Raw genomic sequence first — 21,755 nt, 5'->3', positions numbered from 1 at the left:
GGATGGGCTGACAATTGAGATATAATATGAATAAATTAATAAAATATTAAAAAATAAATAAACTTAAGGAAGAAAAAAACCAAAAAAAAAAAAAAAAAAGATGCAAAATTCGAGAGCAGTACATTTGGTGGTACTTTTACCTTAATTTAATGTTTTTAAAGAAATTGCCAAGTTTTGTTTCCTTTGGGTCTTGTTGCTTTTCTCTGTTAGCTTACTTCTCACATGCACATATGCCATGGAGAACAAAATAGTGCTGGGGCACAGGTCAGTTCTAGCTTTCAAAAATTCCAACATTTAGGCTTGCTTTACAAGAATTGTTTATGATTCCAAAGAAGCATTATTTTTTCTCACAAAAGTAAGAAAAACACCATAAAATAAAATACACTTCAGTAGATTAGGTTAAAATTCATTTTCCACAAACAGTCCCCAATACTTGGGACAGTTTGAGCAAAGCATGAATCAGAATTAGGTTGTGACAGAAAATTAAAAAATAAGCATTACTCCATCCATATTGGCAAAAAGAAGTAACATTTTAAAAAAACAGACAGATGGAGAGAAGGGCAGATCTCCTGTGCAGGGTTTTCACATATAATGTCTGTAAGATGCTCTTTCCTCATGGTGCATCACTCCTTTCTCCAACTGCCAGCTGTTCACAGAAACTGCCTTCCAAAGAGTTCAGTATCTAAAAGAGAAAAGAAGAGCAACTTCCCAGTGACCTATCCTAGTGCCCAAGGCCAGCAGCCACAGCTATATACCAGGGCAACAGTAAATTCTCACACTAAGATGAAAACAGCACTGAATCCCTGTGGTCTTCCACCCTAAGTCATTATGACGGTCTGGCCACAAGTTGAACACAGACTCTTAGAATTACAGAACATCTGAACATTTCCCACAAGCTCACTGAAAACTAGGGAAGTCTGGGAAATGGTCCCATGTGACGTGAACCTGAGATGAGGTAACTGGGTGTGATGTGGTGTCCTGGATGGAACACAACTACAGAAAAAGAATTGCTGCTAAAAACCAAGGACACATTTGGGAATTGGGGATTTCAGTCAGTAACAGTGCATCAAGACTGTCCTGTCAACTGGAATACATGGTGTATAGATGTGTGGGATTTTAGTACTAGAATATTCTGGAGTGGAGGTAATTGGGAATTCTCAGCACAATCTTTTCTCTGTATTATTTTTGAACCTTTTTTTTTTTCTGTGTATTTAAAATACTCATATCCAAAAGCTTTTTACATTAAAATTCTTTTGTCAGTATTAATTTATTGTGAACATTTACATTAACTTATCTCAACATGCCCATTTGGGAAAGATATGAGAGGTAACATATAATCCTGTAAAATTGTGAATACCCACATGAAGTAGATAAACAAAACAATTCTGGATATATCTCTTTCTGTTTCAAAGTCTAAGCATACTTCCAGCCTTTCAGCTTATTCTAAAATCACTTGTTGACTTTTATTAATGTTTGTATTTGCTTAATGACCCAACAGAACATGAATTTTGAATCATCAGATGCAAACAACAAGTGGACTGGGCCCAGTAGGCAGAATCACTAGTGAGTCCTCTATGGGGCATTGTGATGACATATTGACACCATTCAAAAGAGAACATGATTCATCAGGAAGCCAATTTGTTAGAGGTTAACAACATTTAGCATTTGACTGCAGAGGTCTGCCAGATCAGGGTTTAGAAAACGTATGGATAATTTAGATGCTGATGAAAGTGAAGCAGAGAATGCCAAGTCCGGGTGTTGCTTCTTCAGTGAACAATTTGTATTAAGAAGCAGTTATAACGTGAGCATAGTTATTTGTAAAAGAATGAAACTCAGAGCCGCCGCACTTCCTCAAGGTGAAGGAGTAGACATGACCACGCTATTAACATTTTCACATTTTGATATAAGGGTTTTTATATATTTCATGACATTCTATCTGGAAAAGGCTCTGTCTCCCATTTTCATGTTCATATAGCAAACAGGTGCTCTTTAAAGGCAAACTGAGGCTTGAAAATGATGCAAGTCAAGATCTGTGCCTTTAACAAGTTAACAACTAGCAAGAGACATCAACACCACTGTGAAAATCTCTTCCAAGAAGTTATCATTTTCAGTCACTTCTAAATAATAGTCAGTGATTATATTATAATTACAAAATCCTATCAGGTGAAATAATTTAGATTCAAAAAGGCAAATATTGTATGTGATCTCCCACTGATGAATCTTTTGAATTTCTAAAGATACATAAAGTCGTATATTATATGTATGGCATATAAAACCATGGACATATGACATGAACATAGAAGTGAGAATGAGGGTGTTAATGTAAGTGAAAAGAGAAGCGAGAAAATAGTATGCATATGGTAAGATTCACAATATTTGTAAATGTATATGTAATGAAGATGTACCAGTAGAAAGTTAATATTAAAACAGAGAAGCAATAGGTTTCAGCATCAAAACTAATATCAACTAAGTCAAATATTATAATCTATAACCACTCAAAGCACTCTATTGTTATTATGTGTTGATTAGAAAAACAATATTAATATTGACTTTTATTATCAAAACATATTAATGCCTACAAGTTAACTCAGAAACAATTATAGAATTTGGCAAAGCAACTGATTTCAATTACTGTTCACCATTTTGACCGAGCTCTATTGAAATTTTGCTAAGCAAACCTTATTGAATATCTGTCTTAAAAATGCTTGAATCAATAAAAAAAAAAAGCAAAGTTTATTTGACTTGTAGTCAGATTCTAATTCTACTTTCACTTTGCCTACAGGCTAAATAATTACCATTAACCACTAATTATGCTGTAGATAATGAGAAATTAAGGCAATCTTCAATTTCTCCCCTAAACACAAAACAAACTTAGCAAAAAGGGAGAGGAAAAGAAATAAAGAAAAATATTTCATTGTTGACAGCAAAAGAAATGGCAAACAAATTGTTTTTCAAGTTAAATATTAGGTTCAACGTAATTTTTAAATTTTAACTTAGAAATATACCTTAGGACTACTAATATATTCTGTCTCAAAGATTATATATTTATTATTATGTTTTAGTTCCCTTTATTCAAATGTCAGTGTGATTAAGTATCTTCGAAAGACACAAATTCTTAAAATACAAATATATAGTCATCAAAACAAGGTCTTTAGAGAAGATGCATTGCTTGAGATAATTTATTTATATTACATCACATTTTCTCCCTTCTCCAAGTGACTTCATTATTCCCTTATTTGGCTTATCTTTTAAAAAGCTACTTTAATGGGAAACTGAATGAGAATATATGTGATGGTTTTGAAGCTCAAGTTTATCTATAAAAGCAACAACTTAAATCATCACAGAAAAACTGGTGCTGGCCAAGTTAACTGAGAAAAGATCATGATCATAAAATAGTCTTTTCATATTAAACTTTATACATTTGTATTGAATTAACAACAATGTGAGTTAATTGCCTAAGTTCAGTGTCAGTTAGATAAATGGATAGTTGAGGAGCACCATTCTTTAGCATTGAATTTTCTTGTCACTACTAACACATCTAACACTAATAACATCTGTCTTCACAGAGGTCCAATTCAGAAGATCATAATAGCAATGGGGCTCAAAACAGCCTTAAAAGTGGATTTGGTAAACGGATATGACACTGTACACTGGTAATCCCCAGGCTGGAGTAGAGGCAAGAGAAGTAAAATAATTTCTTAAGTGCAATTAGGTCAGAGGGAGACCCTGCCTCAAAAAAAAAAAAAAAAAGGAAACACCGTGTCAAAAAGAACTGAATTGTTAGTCCATTTGGCTTTCCCTGTCTTGGTTCCATTTTAATTTTTTATCATAAGGTGACTAATAGCAGGGGTGATGGGTACTTTCTCCTTCAATGTTTGTGTTTATTACCTTATTTCAATGCTTTCTGCTGCCTATTTTTGCCTTCCTTTCATATTTCATGCCCCTCCATTCTCTGGAGCTCATTATTTCTCCAAGTACCTGTTCCACAGCCTTTGCTCAGCTCCCTGGCATTCACATTTCTCTTCTGTCACTACTGAGCAGGTTTTCTTCTGAAAGTGTTATGCTTTGCCTGACTGCTATGAAAATGTCCTGCTTTGCAGTTATTCTCACAGAACAAACTAAACGGAGAAGTATGAAATACCCAGTTAGAGTCACGCAACTAGTGTAAGATGGAATGATGATTTTTTTTCAATGTTTATGAGTTCCCATTGTCAATGCACTTGTCAATTTACCACATTCTTCATTTCTGGTTAGAAACAGAGGGTTGGCTGAAGAAAGAATTTGCGGTGATGACTGAGCATCTTCCTAATGAGTATCAATCCCCTGACAGAAAACAAGGAGCCCTACTGTAAGCAACCCAGACATGGTTCATGGTAACCTTCAGTTGATGGTTAAAGAAACGGAAACATTGCATAGATTTCAACTACCCAATTATTAGTCATTGAGCTTGAATGGATACTTGGAAAACATCAAGGATACAACTAGTTTTAAATGACAGCTTTAGCCTCAACCATCCTTAGAAAATATGACATGAGGAAAGTGGCTATAGAAAGGCAAGTAATGAGTTACACTAGATTTGAGGTTCAGAAGGAATCTCGGGATTCCATGTGCAGCATATGGCAGGGGCATTGTTGAAGTTTCAGATAAAAGACTTAATAATACAAGAAGAATAAAGTCATGAGACTAGCTGAAAACAGATTCCAGAGGAAAATACACAAACTTCAAGAAAGTATGAACCATCAAGGAAATAATATGCTTCTTAGAAAAGTGAAAAGGACACCAAAATACAAAGCCTATTATAATCACCTAACCTCCATATACAAATATTCTAAAGATTATATGTGTTCCTACTAAATGATACCAGGATGAAAAGAGAAAACAGAAGATCAACTCAGAGAGGGGGGCAACTGAATGCCCTGAAGTGGAGCTCATGAGAGGAAATGTAATAAACTAACTATGCGCTTTGAGAAATGCACATGGTCAACTACTCTCATTCATTTAGGAAAGAAGCCTTTTTTCCAATATCGGTCTCTTATCGTCTCTTTTATTTTGTATCTGAAACATCTTGTAGATTTATACATCTACAAAATAAGAGTTTCTCAGCAGTTTGTGAAGGAAAAAAGAAAGAGAGGGAGCAAGGGAAGAAGGAAGGAACACAGGAAAGGAGAAAGAGGATGTCTTAGTCACTGTTCTATTGCTTTGCAGAAATCCCATGATCATGGCAATTCTGTTTTTTTGTTGTTGTTGTTGTTGTTTTGTTTTGTTTTGTTTTGTTGAGACAGGGTTTCTCTGTGTAGTCTTGGCTGTCCTGGACTCCCTTGGTAGACCAGGCTGGCCTCGAACTCACAGCGATCCGCCTGCCTCTGCCTCATGAGTGCTGGGATTAAAGGCGTGCGCCACCACACCCGGCTCCTGTTTTTATTTTTATTTAAGTAATTTATTCAGATTACATCTCATTTGTTATGTCCTCATTTGTATCTTCCCATTCCCCCTCCCTCCCTCTTTCATCCTATTCCCCTTCTCTAGGTCTGTGAGAGAAGGGGACCTTGTCCCCACTATAAGATCACAGCCTATCAGGACAATTCTTATAAAATAAATACTTTACTTGGAGTTTGCTTATAGTTTCGGCAGTGCATCTGTTAACATCATGGCGAGGAGCATGGTGCCAGACATGGTGCTAGAGAAGTAGCTGAGAGTTCTCACTCCAGATCTAGAAGCAGCAAGAAGCGAGAGTGACACTGAGCTTGGCTTGGGCTTTCAATTTTCAGTGTCCACCCCCAGTGACACACTTCCTCCAACAAGGCCACACTTCCTGGTCCTTTCAAGTAGTGCAGCTCACTGGGAGGCCAAACATTCAAATTTCTGAGCCTCTGGGGGTGGCATTTTTATTCAAACCACCAAAGAGGGCATATTCTTTATCTGTTGTTCTGACTTCTTCTTGACCACAATCAACTCATCATTTCTGTCCTTTTTACCTCATGATAATCTAAGTTTCATAGGGATTTTTTTTTTTTTTTTTTACATTTTCTATCTTAAGCATCTCTGCCACTTAAAATTGCATCTGAAACAGGGGTAGGAACAGATGTCTGTAGCCCATTTTGAATGGTGACTTTCTGGGTTTCACCTTCCTTAACATGAAGTCCTAGAGACCTAAAGGTATATAAGGAGTTTCACTGCCCATTGGAACATATGCACTTTCACGTCCCTTCATTATCTTGGAACCTGAGCACTGCATGTTGACCTGTCTCGGCATCTCTCTTCACGTATATATTATTTACCTGACATATCTTTAGCGCTCCTGTAGTAGGATTCTTCATGTAGGTATGGAATACAAAGAAAGTACCCTCAAAACAAAGTGAAGTCTAATGAACAAATAACTTGCCTTTTTAAAGATTTAAAATTAGAATTAAATTTAAGGCTTTTATATAAAGCCCGTCCCACATTATTTGAATATTGTATATGTTTTACACATTCACTTAAACTTTTTTGAAATTACATGGATTCCATTCAAGTGGAAGGGTGTTGGCTAAGCCAAGAAGCTCTGACACACATGGCAGAGCTAATTGCACGGATGTCAGAATCCTTCTCTCCAAGACCTCAGGTGTGGTCTTATCTCTTTACATGCAGAGACCCCAGGTACAAATCCCCAGAGCTAGCAGTTGTCAAGCTGGGGAAGGCAGGAGGAACAGGGGGCATCTAAACTGCCTTTCTTCTTTGGCCACAGGCCCTTCTTTATTCCTGTACTTAGATAGAGTTGAAAGCACTGAAACTACATTTTCTTGATCTGAAGCCTGGAGCAGCGAGACAGTCAAGGCCACTCAAAGCTCTTTTACCTGTCTACTGTCAGCTTTTGGGACTCTGCCTGTAAACCATTTCTCTCTGCCCAGCTTCCTTCCCACAGAGAAGAAACATGGCCACTCCCAGTCTTTCACTTAGAATTGATGGTGGTCTTGTTCCCTTTGGTATTATAGGGAGGAGTATCCCGTGGAATTTGTTCTGTAGAGGTAGACTCAGGCTGGAGCACCTTCAGGGAGCAGGAGGTGGGCCTTATGGACCCCGTGTCCTCCCACATCTCCTCACTCCCTGCCTTCTCTTTTTTCTGTTCATGATACATGGAATCAGTACTTCTACACCTGTCCATGACTCACACAATCAATGTACTTCTATCTGTAGCATTTGGTTGCCTATTTTGGAATTGGTGTCCATCATGAAGCTTTGCAGGACTAATACATATATGGACTTATGTACCCGTCTTAGTCACTGTTCTATTGTTGTGAAGAGACAACATGGCCAAGGAAACTCTTATAAAGGAAAGTATTTAATGGTGGTCTGGTTTATGGTTTTAGAGGTTAGTACATTATCATCACAGCAGGGCACATAATGGCCAGCAGGCAGGTGCTACAGAAGTGCCTGAGAGCTATGCCTGGATCTGTAGGCAGAGGAGGACTCTGGGTGTGACATTAGTTTTTGGAACCTCAAAACCCTCCCCTAGTGTCATACTTCCTCAATCAAGGCAGCAGCTCCTATCCTTCTAATCCTTTCACATAGTGTCTAGATGGCTAAGCATTTAAATAAGTGAGCCTATGGGAGTTATTTCTTATTCAACCCACTACATTCTACTCCCTGATAGCCCCCATATACTTGTAACTATATTATATTGAAAAAATATTCAGTACAACTTCAAAAGTCTCCTTAGTCTATTACAGTCTTCATGCTTGTCCAACGTTCAAAGTCTCATCTGAGACTCACAGAAATTCCTTAACTGTAACCCCCTGTTAAGTCAAAGTAAAAAAAGCATGTCACCTACTTTCAACACACAATGGCAGAGAATATACATTACCATTCCAAACAAGAGGTAGGAGAACTTAGTAAAGAAAAACTGGACCAAAGCAAAACTGAAACTTAGGACAAACTCTAAATTCTGCATCTTCATGTCTGATGTCAAAGTGTGTGATGGTCTCTGCAAACATCATAGCCAGGAACAAATTGATCTCCAAACAGCTGAACTCTGTTTAGGTGGACTTAGTTAGCTAATTCAGACTGCCTTCTCTTAGCTTCTGAATGGATTTCTCTGCTTGGCCCCAAACTAACTAAAAACCTGTTCTAATCTTCTGGCTCCCTCTCTTTCTATGGCTCTTTCTGACTTCACCCGTGTCTAGCTTGTTCTCCTTTTAACCTGTCTCTGTAAAACTCTCTAGATGAAACTGCTCTCTCTCTCTCTCTCTCTCTCTCTCTCTCTCTCTCTCTCTCTCTCTCTCTCTCTGTCTCTCTCTCTGTCTGTCTCTCTGTCTCTCTCTGGCTCTCTCTCTGTCTGTCTCTCTGTCTCTCTCTGGCTCTCTCTGTCTCTCTGTCTCTGTCCTCTCTGTCTCTCTGTCTCTCTCTGTCTCTCTATGGCTCTCTCCTGTCTCTCTGTCTTCGTTCTCTCTGTCTCTCTGTCTACTGTCTCTCTCTGTCTCTCTGCTCTCTGCTTGTCTCTGTCTCTGTCCTCTCGTCCTCTTCTCTCTCTCTCTCTCTCTCTCTCTCTCTCTCTCTCTCTCTCTCTCTCTCTCTCTCTCTCTCTCTGCCACCTCTCTCCCTGTGCTGTTGTCATGAGAGTTGGGCATATCCTATTCTGTAAATCTTTCTGTCTTGTCACTTTGTCTGCCTCTCAATTAGCCATAAATTTTAAACATGTCTGCTTCCTTCTCTTAGACTCATAATTTGGGACTAAAGATGTGTACTAGGGATGTGTTTATATTCTAGCCAGAGAGATTAAAGGTGTGTGGCATGTCTGCATTCCAGTGGGATCACACCAACCTAGAAGATCTTTGGATGCAATAAGAGCAGCCATGTTAGTGGATTAAAATTCCTCTACATTTTACATTACATTCCTGTGCTCCTATTCTCTTCAAACATTTTGCATCTTTTTACTTGATTCATTTGCTCCATTTCATTGTAGAGCTATATATGAGTGACCATGAAGAACCACATGACACAGTCAATACTAGGAAATCTGTATTAGTCAGTATTCTCTAGAGGAAAAAAAACTTACAGAATGAATGTGTAGATAAAAGGGAGAGAGAGATAGAGGAGAGAGAGAGATGGTGTTTATTAGATGGCCTGTGGTCCAGCCAGTTCAAAAATTGCTCTCTACCATTGGAAGGTCTAAGAATCCACTAGTTGTTTAGTCATCAGTGTACATCAAAATCCTGAAGAAGCAGGCTGTAATGCAAGTGAATGAATTGATTATGCGAGCAGGCAAAGAGAGTCCTAACTTCCTTATTCCATATCCTTTATATAGCTCCAGGAAAGGTGTGGCCCAGATTAAATTAATTGCTTTCTTTTATAAGAGTTGCCTTGGTCACAGTGTTTCTTCACAGCAGTAGAACATGAACCAAAGCAGAAGTTGGAGCTAGGAACTAGAGTATTGATGTCACGGGCCTAATGATGCTGTTTGTGGAGAATACACAATAAATAGTAGAGGAAGGTAGTTATAGATACTGGCTAAGATTATGTGAGCAGTTGCAGAAAAGGCAATTATCATTGAAATGGGTGTTTCTGTTGTGTTTTGTTAAGAAAGTGTTTGTACAGATATTTGTGTTTCATTCCTTGATTTCTTTATCGCATAATATAACATCATCTAAGAGAATATCAGTGATTATCATATTTAAGTTTGAGACAATAAAAGAGTTCTTTCAAGGGACATTATCACTTATTCTAAATTGATAATGTGTTTCCCATTGTATGAGGGATGGATCTATCATGTTAGGGATAATTATGATGTGTGTGTGTTTGTGTGTGTATGTGTGTGTGTGTGTGTGTGTATGTGTGTGTGTGTAAGCCAATGGAAGCCATTCTTATTCAAACCATCAGAGTACAACACCAGAAACCATAATATATACTCAAAAGAACTGTAATGTGGGGAGGAATACAAACACTCAAACAAATAATGCCCAGACAAACCATAATGTCACAAGGAACCTTCAAAAAAAATGCCACTGAGTTCATTATGTATTAGCTGTCTACTACTGGTCATAGGGTCTGTTCTTAAGTGTGGTTTGTATATACAGTGAGACTCCATTCGAGAAAACTAAGGTTTTTTTTTTTCTTTGTGAGAAGTTATCAATTGAAGATAGTGTCTGGTTTGGGGATGGGGGCTTATGTTTCCTTCTCACAGCTGGGACCATATCTGGTCATCTATACAGATACTGAGCATTCTAGCACACTCTTTGTGAGTTCATGTGTGTGGATTTTGTTGTGTTTGGAAGGTTTTGTATTCTTGGGTCTTCCATACTCTCTGGCTCTTACACTTTTTCTGCTTCTACTTCCACGGAATTTCTTGAGTTCGGAAAGGAGAGATGGGAGCGGAGATATCCCATTTAGGACTGTGTGATCTGAGGTCTCTCGCACTCTGTGTACAATGGTCCAACTGTGGGTCTCTTTATTTGCTCCCATCCATAGCATCAGGAAGCTTCTCTGATGATGGCAGAGCAAGCACTGACCTATGAGTAAAACAGAATTCTCTTTGGAATCGTACTGCTATGTTCCTTTAGCCCGCAGTAGTATTTTCTTTACCTAAAGAAGCAGGCTGAAAAAGGAAAGAGGCAGCAGTAAACTAAAAGAAGAATTGCACTTGAATAGAAAGGGTAAGAGGAAAGAGAGGGAAGATTAAGAGTAAAAGAGGGGTAAAGGCAATCACTTGTGTGCTATGAGCATATGTAGAAATATAATGAAACCTCTTGGATAATTAATATATGCTAACAAAATTCAAAAAATTTAAAGTTAAATACCACTGGTGATTCAAACAAAACTATTATTTTTATTTATAATCAGCCATATTAGTATACAGAAATAATACACACATGGTGAAAATGTATAGAGGCATGTCAGCAGTATTCCATCAGCTCATGAGTGGCAGCAGAGTGAGTTCTGTTGGTGTCCTTGGTCAGTTGGTTTCTTCCTCTTCATTTTACAGAATGTCAGCTTTTTTTTTTTTTTATCTAAGATACAATATTCATGTTCCTGTGGACCTGGTTGCTGAAATGCTGTGACTGTTTCAAAATGTACAATTTGTACTAATCATATTCATCTTCATCATCTCTGATTTTCCTTTGCTGACATTCAACTCCAATAACATTACAATGAATTCAAATTCCGTTAGCAGAGACAACAATTTCATGTTTATGAAAATGTATTTAAAGAAAATGAACTTAGACATTTTTATTATGTGGTGTAATATCATACATTATTGTCAGCTTTCCTTTTAGTTGTTAAAATATGCAGCACTTGGTTCTGGTATTTTAAGTGTTTTTCACATTTACAAAAATAAAATAGTCAGCACTTTAAAGTTGTTTATCATGCCCATCATAGTTCTAATGCAAATGTGCAAGTTTTCTTCTTGTAAATTAATAAGAAAACACATTAAAATTAAACTTGGAAATCTCTCTTTTCCTTTCCATTGCACATAACACTTCATTATATTTTCATGAGGATATTATCAGGGTTGTTTTTAAATCTTTAAATCAAATCTTTTAATGCTGGAAGAGCATATTCCCTTCAGAACCTAATCTTTGGGTTTCTTGTCCCCAGCTACCAACTATTAGGCTGTGACACAAGACAGTATTACTCTGGGGAATGTTTTTCAGATTCTTTGCTTTCCTGATTTATACCCAATGAGCTCAAAGCCACGTGTAGTCTCTATGAGCTAATGGCTGTTGGAGTCAGATTCACTTGTTCCTTGTTTGCCATTTTTTAATTCAAGGAAGAAGGAATAAGTCATGGTTCCATTCATTTTTCTTTTAATTCCTCTACTTACTGAATGCGATTATACCACCTTTGAACCAGAAAGATTTCTGTGGACTGTAGTTATACAAGAAGGAGGGGAAATTCCATAGATTTATATAACTCTTTTGTTTGTTTATTGGTTGGTTGCTTTCTGTTTTTGTTTGTTGAGATAGGGTTTCACTACAAAGCCTTGACTGGCCTAGAACTTGCTATGTAAAATAGGTTTGTCTTAAACACACAGAGATACACCTGTCTCTGCCTCCTGAGTGTTGTGGTATTCACCACCACTCCCAGGTATCACGCAACTTTTAACAGGATAACCATGAACAGGAATCATGGTGATATATGATTTAAAAGCTACTTGTATGGAGTGAAGATAGGCATGATCAACATTCCCTTCTGTTGCATTTACATGTATTGCTTTTCTCCTTTGTAACTAAAGATTTAATTCATGGATTTCCACTAAATGATTTCTTTGAACATACTTTGTTGATTTAAATGCTAATATCCATAAACAACTTTTGAGTCACATTTGTACTTCTTAAATTTACCATCATTCCCATACAGCCTACACACATACTTTGACACTATTTTCTGGCTTCCCTAACAGCAGTTCATAGATTAATGTGATAAACTTTAAACAAGGCAGTACTTTCTGTAATTGTCCTTTCTCCACAACATTCATTTCCACCTACCCTCACATTTGCATTCAGGGTCTTTTCTTCCTTCTCTGTGGTTCCATTGGGATGATGCTTCATCCTGATCTGTCTCTGTTGGGTTTTTATGAGCTTGTGTTCTGGTAATGATGCATTTTTAATTCCCTTTTGGCAGACGATTTGCTTGCTGGTCTTCTTAAGACATGATCTTTCACAGTGAAGGATTAGCTCATCCTCTATGACCTTCAGCATCTTGGAAATGCTTGTGTGGCCTCTGGCCTCTAATGGTCAGTAGATGCTCACTATTCCCCTGAAGCTAACATCTGTCTACTTTTAACATTTTCATGTTTCATTTACTTCATCAGTCCTGGAAAGTCCTCAACCACTATCTCCTGTGGCCCATTCTAGCTTTGCTGTTTTATTTCTTCTGTTAAAGCAGAATTCCTTCTCAGACCCTCTCCTACCTTGACCTGTCTGTTTCTATTTATGTTGTGTTTTTTCATGGTTTTTGAAAGCTAGGGTACATTTCAAATATATATTATTTTTCTTTGGTTTCACTTATTATATATGTTAGCATCATAATTTTAATTTGATTTTATACACACATGCAGTATCACTTTTTGTAATTTTTACTCCCTTAATTAAAATTTTAAGTTCCCTGTTTTCTTTTCTCAGATCATATTAAGTATAATTACATCACAGATTTAATATAATATTTTTTACAATCATACTTTTTCTTGTTTGCCTTTATTATATTTTCAACTAGTTCTAGTTTATAAATTTTTATCCTGTTACCTACTTCATTATCTGTCTGTTTTTGGAATAATTATTTTCAAAAGTAATTTTAATCTTAGATAATGATATAGCTTTTGTTTTGCTGTTTTGTTTTATTTTATTTTGTGTTGAGACAGGGTTTTTCTGTGTAGCTCTGACTGTCCAGGAATTCACTCTATAGACCAGGCTAGCCTCAAATTTATAGAGATCTGCCTGACTCTGCCTCCTAAGTGTTTAGACTAGGGACACATGCCACTGCTGCTCGGCATAATGTACTCTTTCAAAGATGATTTTTGTTTTCTTTTGCTGGGCAGAAGTATGTGCCAGTGCCCCCAGAATAAAATATGAGTTGGGTGTGATGTTTCTCTTGAGTCCTGTCCTCTCTCCTTAATTTGAATTCTCAGCATTCCTACACCTAGTAAGTTGTTCTCCACAAACGCTTTCACCCTTGAGCAGGCACTAAGCGGTCACTGTCATCCATACAGTTTACTGGCTTAGCTGTAGGTCAAGTTCACCTCATATGTATCTAAAGATTGGGAGGTCTTCCCAAGCCATGAAGGCAGTCAGTCCTACTCAGCAGGGTCTCTGCTCCTGGGGGTCTGGACTCTGACTCCTCTCACTTGTTTGTTGTGATGAAAATACCACTGAAAATGTTTCTGAGACAAGCAAATATAAAGATGGTTGAGCAATCTGGGCAAGTACTTAGCCTGAGTTATGTACATACCTTTTTCTAACAATCAGCTGATTACATACATACCCACCTGCATCAGCAGCATGTACATGATGCTTTAAAAAAAAATCCTTTGGTTAACTCCTCTTTAGTAGTCAAGCTCATTCTGGAAATTCTGGAACACAGTTAAGAACTAGAATCAGAGGGCTGATCTAGCCTGTTGACTTATAGTGCACAAACAGTAAGACAAGCTGTGTTCTCTGAGTGAAGGTTTAGGAGAAAATTCCTACTTACCTACTTATACATATATGTCTAGGTATAGTTGTGGGGTGGGATGAATAGAAAAGGACATGCATCTTAAAAGAAGATTTACATTACCCAAGCTTGTCAATCAAAACAAAAGATCTCCCACAATTCTTTTTTTAACAATCAAGATGCCATAACGCAAAGTACTAAAGAGTAAGCAATAATCTTAAGCACTTAGCTCAAGGAGCCAGCTGTCCCTGGCAGTGTGTCCTATATTCCTCTTTGAGAACTTCATTCTGCTTTGCTATTGATGCCCTGTTAACTCCTAAAATAAGACCAAAAACCTCAACACATGATGACCAGACCCACAACAGCGCCTTCTTTCCTTTGCATTTTTGCTTGTTTGTTTTTGCATGAGGCTTCTATTGGTATACTGTTACAGTATAGGTCCAGTTTCTAATCACTTTTGGTAGAAGTGATTTTAATTCCTTTGTTTACCATTTTTAAATATCTTAAGATGATGACAATGATGATGGTGATGATGATTACTATTGTTGTTGGCTTTCTCACACATGTTGGTTTTGATCAACCTTCGTCCTGACTCCTTTCTCTTTTACATCTCCTTGCACCCCCCTGAACTTAATATTTTTCCCCTAGTATTTTCTTCTCATGGACCTGTTCTATTTCTCTGGCCTCCAAATACAATCACGACCACACAGTTACACACACTTAAAAACTATAAGCTAAGCATCACATATGAGAGAGACTGCGGAGTTTGTCTTTCTGAGTTTATGTGAAGATTCCTTTCTTGATTGTATATGACTGAGAATTCTAGCATAGGAAATGGTCATGTCTATATTCAATGTGAATCTTCCCATAGGAAGGCAATCAAGATAGTCCCTCACAGACTCTCTCAGGGCCAACTATATTCTAGGCAACTCCTTCCAAGTGTGTCCAGAGGCTTATCTCCTCATTTGGCAAGTAGGATTTAATTCAACACTTAGCAATTAAAACTATCCTTGCTGCTGCAATTGTGGGAGATAGCCTCAGGTCATGAGGAACTGAGTTAGGCTGCATTGAATGAGAACTCCAAGCCATAAAGAAGTGCTTAATTCCATTCTGATCTTTCCTCTTCAGTTGCAGAAACAATATGCCCAGGTAGGGAAAGAAATTTACCCTGCTGCTAGCAAGACCACATAACAGCTGCAACTTCCTCATAAACACACAGGCATGCACGTGCACATGCACACGCGCGCGCGCGCGCGCGCACACACACACACACACACACACACACACACACACACACACACACACACACCAAACCAGTAAATACTGTGAGACCAAAGTATACCCTGCAGGTTAAGAGTTCTTGAAGTTAAGAGTGAGTTCCTGTTTGTCCTATGTTTATTTGACCCATCTCCACCAGATGTGCTTGAACATATGTCAGCAGAAGGAAACAAGGGTAGGAATTTCATCAGGATGTATGCTTGCCCCTGACTAGACCTACTGGGTAATATGGTGGCTCTGTGGTGGTGCCTTGTTAAGCTTACCCCACAAAATCTGACTTGTGGCGATTTTCCTGGGCACCCAGGTGTGGACCTGCTCAAAGTCCACCCTTTTGACCAGTATTTAAATAAAGCTTGCTTCACATTTTCCTTTAAATTGTGGCAGTGTTTTTATTCTCGAAGTGGGCACACATACACACACTTTTGCCCCTCTGAATGTGCTCAGCCTTCATTTGCTGGTAGCTATCCCAGTGAAACAGTCTCAGCCGGAGACTGATAGTACCCCTTTTAGGTCTTACTTTTCTTACAACACATGCAGAATTCTAAACTTCTGAATACGCAATTTCACAGAATAATGAATAAATAAAGTAAAGAGCCATAGACGAGAAAGCTAGAAAGTAAATTGCTAAAATTTTGTGCCGATGATTTCTAAGTGGATATTTAAATTTTCATTTTTATTTTATGCAATTTTCTGATTATAGAACACTAGTACTTTCAAAGCCTTTTAAAGATATTTTTAAAAATCAATCTGAAATAAAACACTAAAAATTAGAACTTGTAACTTCATTTGGGTAGTAAATATTCAGTTTTCTTCATTTTTTTTCCAATTTGCTTGCAGTTCACAAATTGTATAAGATTGACACGCATTGGCTTTTTATCATCAAAATAAAATATAGTCGATATTAAAAATGAAATAAAAAATTTTATTGTCCCCAAGAAACAATGATACATGGGCTCTTGCACATGAGTCACATGAAACTGCCTCTGAGATTTATTTAAATGAAAATCATCCAAACGGCTCTATGGTAAAGGTCTGTGAAAAATATTCTAGATTACAGTGCCATTAACTGGTATTTAGAATAAAAGTTCATGAAAAGGAGTTGGCATGGTTCAGGAATTTTTTTTTCAGCTTTAAAGAAAATGCAGTCGTAAAATAATTGACTTGCAGTTTTATGAAACAAGGCCTATATTAGGTCTGTTAGGAGAGTTTCGTGACTCATTGACTTCCTTTAATCACTTCCTCGATGTAAAAGGACAACTCAGCAAAGGAAGGCAGTCATACAGACCCTGTGAAAAGGTGGCCTTCAAAAACTGTCAGAGAGGAAGCATCCATGGGCCTCCCTTTCCCAGCAACAACCCCCCAGAAACATCCATGAGAGTCACTACGGGGAGGCAAGAGGCTGCTGTGTCCAGTAAGTGTGGTCTCGCGTGGCCAGTGGCTTTGTGCAGAGATCCTTAAGTAATTTGTCTCTGCTAACAATGAAAAAATAGGAGATTCTTGCCATTATTATGTATGTGTTCACTTTGAACCCTTGTCCCTGTCAGTTTCACGCCCTCATCTATTCCGGCTTTGTTCTTTCCTCAGTGGGTCTACATCCAAACTTTCTGCCTCTGATGCTGTTCTGTCATACTCATCAAGCATGGTTTTTATGACTCTAAGAAGGTTATTCCTAAAACATTTTATACATATATTTATTTATATGTGTTGGTATGGGTGTGTGGAAGAAAATGTAGTGGAAGTTGGAGGAAAACATGGCAGACCTGCTGTTTCCAGCCGCCATGTGGGCCTTAGGGATAGGGGTCATGAGACTTATCCTCTCAGTCATCTCACCAGTCCCTGCTAACATTTTCTTACACTATTTTCTCAGCTTACAAAACCAAACCAATTTAAGCCAAAAGTTACTGTGCCTTTAAATTTGAAGCTTAGGCAGTCAACTGTTACTTTGTCCAGTGGTCAGTGAAGCTCATAATCAGCTATGATGGTAGCTAGACATGTTTGGAAAACAGAGCATACTCTTTGCCAATTAGTTTGGTACTGCTCTCATTTTTAACTTCTTAAAACTGATTACATTCAAACACATATTTGGTTAGCCTCAGTATTTACATTAACAAACCAGAAAATGTTCTTCAAGACTAAATTTTTTCGAATTTTCAATCCTGTTTTCTTCATAAAAATTTGTTGACCTTTGTGGAACTTAAATATGAAATTCCTTATTACTATTTCCTTTTCTCTGGTTTAATATAATCTTATTAAGTAGGTATTTTCATCCTTTTGTCTCTTTCTGAATCTTGTCTGGAAGACTTTTTTTGTTTAAATGTATTTGTAATTAGATTCAAAAACAAAACAACACAACAGTACAAATTGGCTGTGTGGTGCATACCTGACAACCTAGCATTCAAAATCAGAGACAGGAAGATTGTGAGCTTGAGGCTTGTGGGAAGAAACTAGAAGGCCCTGTGTCCGTTGTACAGCAGCTTCCTGGGAAGATAAACCCTTCCATTTTAGAAGGAAACTTTTTAAGGCATGGCATGTTAAGGGAATGTGAAAGTTAGGAGACAAATGCCTGAATCCAGCCACCTCAGGAACAGCCTCTATCTTACTGACAGGGACAGGGCTCCAGAACCTTCTCCTATCCTGCTTCTTCAGATGTTTCATGTTTGCCTTTTAACCAGTAAAGGATTCAAAGAGGGAAGTTGCCTTTATCCCGTTACCTAAACTAAGGTGCACAAGTCACACATGTGTTGCCTGTCTTGACTTAAAGTTGGCCCCACTCCTTTGTTCCCCTGTCATTCTAAATTCCAGGCCAAAGTCCAAGAGGGGATCTGCCTGCAAAAGCTGAGTGAAGGATCCTGAAACTAGGTGACATGGATAAGGCACAGTCACCCATATTTACTTCCTTGCTCAACCCCTTGTGTCAAAATATGATTGGTCCATTCGTGGATCAGCCCACCCTGCTTCCCCATACCTTTGTGTTCCCATCCTTCAGAACCCTAACAGGCTACCTCCCTGCATGAGTGGAAAATAAAGCTTTTGTTTTTAATCTTCTGTCTTTGAAGTGAGTATTCTTGTCTTCCACCCGAACCCAACACAACATGATACATCCAGACAGGATAGATACAAGAAGGTGAAACAACAGTATGTTCTAGGATGAAGTGAAGGGAAGTTCTATCAAGGCAAGAAGAAACAACTCAAAATCTCCTCAGAAAGTGCCTGAAAAGGACCAGAGTAAGTCTCTAAGCCTCTGCCTTCCCAAGAGTATATAAATAGTAAAGCCTGAGGAGAATTGCCCTTACATGATCTAAGCTGCAAATAAGACTCTCAGATAAGCCAGTCAGCCTGAAAGAGAGCAGCCAGGAAGCCTAAAGAAGTGGACACAAGCAGAGGTGCCGTGAAGAAAGATCTGCCTCCTGAGCTGTCTGGAAGAGAACTGAACATTGAGCCACTGAGAACACTGCAATCCATTGAACTACCTGAAGGCAGGGCAGGTTTCTAGCTTTCATGCTGGAGGGGCCTTTGAGTTCGTTCTGTTCCTATAAATAATCCCTTATTCATAGTACTATAAATAACCCAATAAAACTCATCAGTTCAAAAAGTTGGATTTTTGTGGTATCCATGTGTGGGTCTGTCATTGGTTCCCTATCTGTGGTGAGTAGAGATTGTCCATAACTTCCCAGGAAAAGTCTGTCACAAAACAGTACCAAAAAACTAAAACAAACAAAGGAAACAAACAACAAGTCCACAATAAAATGAGTGCATGAAAACTAGAAGTACTGGTATCAGCTCAGGACCCACAAGACAAAGTTCTCAACACAAAAGAGATGTATTTGACAGAGAGGGACAACGGGCAGGGAATATGAGACAAATACAGGAGACAGAGGAACAGGGAGAAGGGGAAGGGACCAAGGGAGAGGGGCTTGGGAATTTATCCCAGAGTGGGACAAAGGACTGCCTCCAGACAGAGAGGAGACAGAGGTGGCACATAGAAAAATGGTGGCTTATAAGGTTGAAGGGAGAACCTCATGTTAAGATGAGATGGTTAATTTTCACCCGGCATGGCCTGCAAGAGCAATGTTTGCTATGCTCAGGCTGGTTAGAGTCCCTTCCAAAATAGTGGTAACAAACAGAAGAAAGTAGAAAAGAGGATGAAAATTAATAATGAAGAGGCCTGGTTAAATAAATCTAGCTAACTCCATGACAGTCTTCAGTTTCTTGTTTGCTTGGAGCAGACCTGAGCTGTCATTCTTCTGGGAATACCACAGATAATGGGCAGCCAATCAGGGACAGCCTATCCACCTGGCCTGATGGAGATAAGGTTTCTCAAGGTTAGTTTATTGCTGGTCTAGAAATCTCTTGTGTTATGACTATATCATGACTGCTGACTAACATTGCCTGCACATTTCCAATCTGCTCATGCTTTTTCAGTTTGAATGTTCTAATCATATTAAAGGTCACCATCCTCTCCCTTGGAATACCTCTGAAATCCTTTAGAAACAGCCAATGAGCTCACCTCAGGATCGCCGTTTTGTCTAAATGGGCATCCCAGAATGCTGGACTTCTGCAAAAATAAAACACCCCTTGCTTTTGCATATGGCTTCTGACTCCTGGAGATGTTTGGGAATCTTGTGATCTGAACAAAACAAATAATACCTGAAACAATGGTCTAAGTCCCTAAAATAGATGCGTGTTGCAGGGGCCTTGCCCTTCCCCACTGCCTCTGCCTTGCTGAAAACCATTAGAATGCGTTCCTGAAGCTAGCCACCAAGGTCTCTTCTCTTACTAAGCCACTACCTTCTCCTGAGGTTGACCACCAAGCTCCAGCTATCAAAGTATTCCAGTCCAATAATCAAAAGCTCCCTTTGGCTCACCTAATGAACATGCGCAGTTAAAATTAAACACCTCATCCTAACAGGGTCTCTCCCCCTTTATCTTTATGCTGTTACATGGTAGGTTAGAGGGGTACAGGAAAGTTGATCTTTAAGCTGATTGGCTAGGGGACCAGGGCTGAGCAAGGGACCAAGGCCAAATTTCAGGAGGGAATTTTTTCATTTGTTCTGGTCACTGTGACCTGGTTGGCCCCAGGTAGGAGTTCCTAGGAAGGTTGTTAGCTGTATGTTTGTGGGTCTCCATGGAAACTCCTGTGGGGGAGGGGTGTCGAGTTCTCAGGCCCTGAACACAAAATGGCTTTGGTTTGTTCTCCGCATTTCCAATAACGGTTCTCACGGAACCCTCTTCTCTATAGTTTGGTGCTTTCTTCTAAATTTTCTGTTTGTATTCAAAAGCAATAATTCTCCATGTTTTAGTCCTTGGACAGTACCTAATTTCAAATTCAAGATGAGTTAGGTGCTGAGCTAGATTTAACATGAGTCACCTGGGTTGGAATGCAGATAACATGCCATCTACGGGGTGGGGCAAGACCAGAGAAGGTTGTGTTACCCTTTACCAAGAGACAAAGGAATGTCCCAGAGAAGTGGCTATAGCTGTGGTCCCAACCTACACAGCAGCTTTAAAAAAAAAAAAAAAAAAAAAAAAAAAAAAAAAAAGTGAGGCTTCACAATGACTCCTTTATCACCAGAGGCCTGAAACTGCTGCATCTGCTGGGTCTGCTGTACGCGAAGGAAGCTTTATAGGAGTCACCCAAAGCCTGCTAGGAACTAGACTCTAGCCTAGTGTGCCTGCTGTCGAGCTGAATGCAGTCCTTGATGCACGTGGTTGGATATGCACAAATTCCCAGAGCAGCGACTTAACAAGTCTAATAGTCACCGCCTCCCCGCCCCTCCCCCTCCTTCCGCTCCCGCGCCCCGCCACCGCAAACAAAATCTAACTTTCACTACAAAAGTTTAGCTAAAGCCCAAGCATAAAGCTAGAATTTCAGTTGTCGCTGGGTAAGAAATCCAACGATGTAAAATTCTGACTCCTGTGTTAGCTGCTCAGTTCACATATCACTGCTTGCGTAACCAGTGCTCTTCAGGAGCCACCAGACACTTCGTTGCTTGTTTCTAATCCCTTGGTTGTTGATTTGAGGATTCACTAGCAAGTAATCCTGCATGGCACAGTGGCACGTGTGTGCTGCCTCCTACTCTGTCACTGGGGAACCCATAAGACATTGGACAATAGTGAATCACTAAAAGAGGGGACTGGACCAGATAAATGGAAGTTCGGAAAAATAAGGGAAGAGAGAGGGTAGGAAACTGTGGGAATGCTGGCTCTGCTGCTGAAGAGGCTGGGTGCAAACCCAGGGAAAAGTAACAAAGGCAAACATTAGAATATGGTTGTGATGAAAAGCACAAAGATTCCACGGAGACAGGGATCAAAATAAATTAATCCCAGTGGCAGAATGGTCCCATATGGCTAAAAGTAAA

Source organism: Acomys russatus, chromosome 24 (genome assembly GCF_903995435.1).
Source record: "Acomys russatus chromosome 24, mAcoRus1.1, whole genome shotgun sequence".
Classification (NCBI taxonomy): Eukaryota; Metazoa; Chordata; class Mammalia; order Rodentia; family Muridae; genus Acomys; species Acomys russatus.
The sequence above is the reverse complement of the archived record's forward strand: the minus strand, read 5'-3'. Positions refer to the sequence as shown.